Raw genomic sequence first — 1,504 nt, forward strand, 5'->3', positions numbered from 1 at the left:
TACTCCTTTTCCTATTTGGAACCAGTCTGTTGTTCCATGTCCAGTTCTAACTGTTGCTTCCTGACCTGCATATAGGTTTCTCAAGAGGCAGATCAGGTGGTCTGCTATTCCCATCTCTTTCAGAATTTTCCACAGTTTATTGTGACCCACACAGTCAAAGGCTTTGGCATAGTCAATAAAGCAGAAGTCTAGGGCCTTGTAAAAAAGTTAAGAATCTCTAGTGCAATGTCCCTGGATTTAGAAACTGGTCAGCAGATGGTGTCCCTATGTAACCCACAGCAATGGTTCTTAACCTTTTCAGGTTCATGGGCATCTCAGAACATCATGGGGCTATGAACTCTCTCCCCAGAAAAATGCCCTTAGGAGCATACAAACAGGAGTTTCATAGTACATATCAGAAGTTTCCACATTCTGAAGCCCATCCATGTATGAAGGTTAAGAACCCCTTTCAACAAAGAGTAGGACTGCAAAACTGTCTTTGCACTGCCAGCAGCAGTGAGCCAGGACAAAACAGGGCAGGACACAACCCTTAGAGAATGACAGAGCTGTGTGGACATGACATAAAATGGTTAGAACCAATTAGGCCCAAGACAGCAGAAGATCCAACTTTCAGTAGATCTTGAGCCTTATTATATACTCATTTTAATTTATCAGCATGCTAAATGACACATCGCACAGCAGTTCCAAGGCTAACCATAAAAGGCCAAACAGTGGGCTCTGGCCCCAATCCTGGAAATCCCCACCCTGTCTCCAAAAGAGTTGGAATAATCCTCCCACTCATTAGCCTATGAAATTATCTAGCCCATAAAAACTAACCAGCCCATATATCCAGGCCACCCTCACCACCTAAGACAGACCACCTTCTGTCTATGGTACACGGATCTCCCAGGGCCTCCCTTCTGAGACAGCCCACACTGTCTATGCAGTTTGTATCTCTCTCAATAAATCTACTTCTTACCTATCATTTTGCCTCCTGCTCAACTCCTACTGCAGTGAGACATAAAGAACCTGAACTTCCTGAGACCAGGTGTGCGATTGCATTTAAAAGACAGTAGGTTCCGGTCCCAGCCTGCAGGGCTTAAGTCCCAATCTGAGTTTTAGCTGGGTTCAAATCCCATCTGAGTTGCGCGGTTTCAGCAAGTATGCTTTAATTAACGTAGCTCTTTAAAACTCTGCTTCACCTGGACTCTCCAGTCCCCATATTAATGCACAATTTACCTATGAAATGAGAGGATCTGTCAGAGTGTCACGGAAAGGGCTAACTCCTAACCCGACTCCTCATTCACGCCACAAGCAAACAGTCCTGAAGAGGGCCTCAGCGCCTTCTCTGATCGAAACTGAGGCTCAGCCCCCCACACCCACCCCACGATGCCAAATCTGCCTTAACTCTGCCCCTGGGGCCAGAACCCGGCCCCGCCACACCTGAGCCGAACCCGGAGCCCCCTAGCGGAGGGGTGCGGAGGCCCCTCCCTGCCCGCCCGGTCTCAGACCCCACCCTGCAGAC

General features: G+C 48.1%; 1 protein-coding gene across 1 annotated transcript in view; it reads right to left on the reverse strand.

Moving 5' to 3' along the window:
- XRCC6BP1 (XRCC6 binding protein 1) overlaps window positions 1-1,504 on the reverse strand; it is a 23,259-nt gene that overhangs the window by 21,347 nt on the left and 408 nt on the right. The window lies entirely within an intron of this gene.

Source organism: Bison bison, unplaced genomic scaffold (genome assembly GCF_000754665.1).
Source record: "Bison bison bison isolate TAMUID 2011002044 unplaced genomic scaffold, Bison_UMD1.0 scf7180017864359, whole genome shotgun sequence".
NCBI lineage: Eukaryota > Metazoa > Chordata > Mammalia > Artiodactyla > Bovidae > Bison > Bison bison.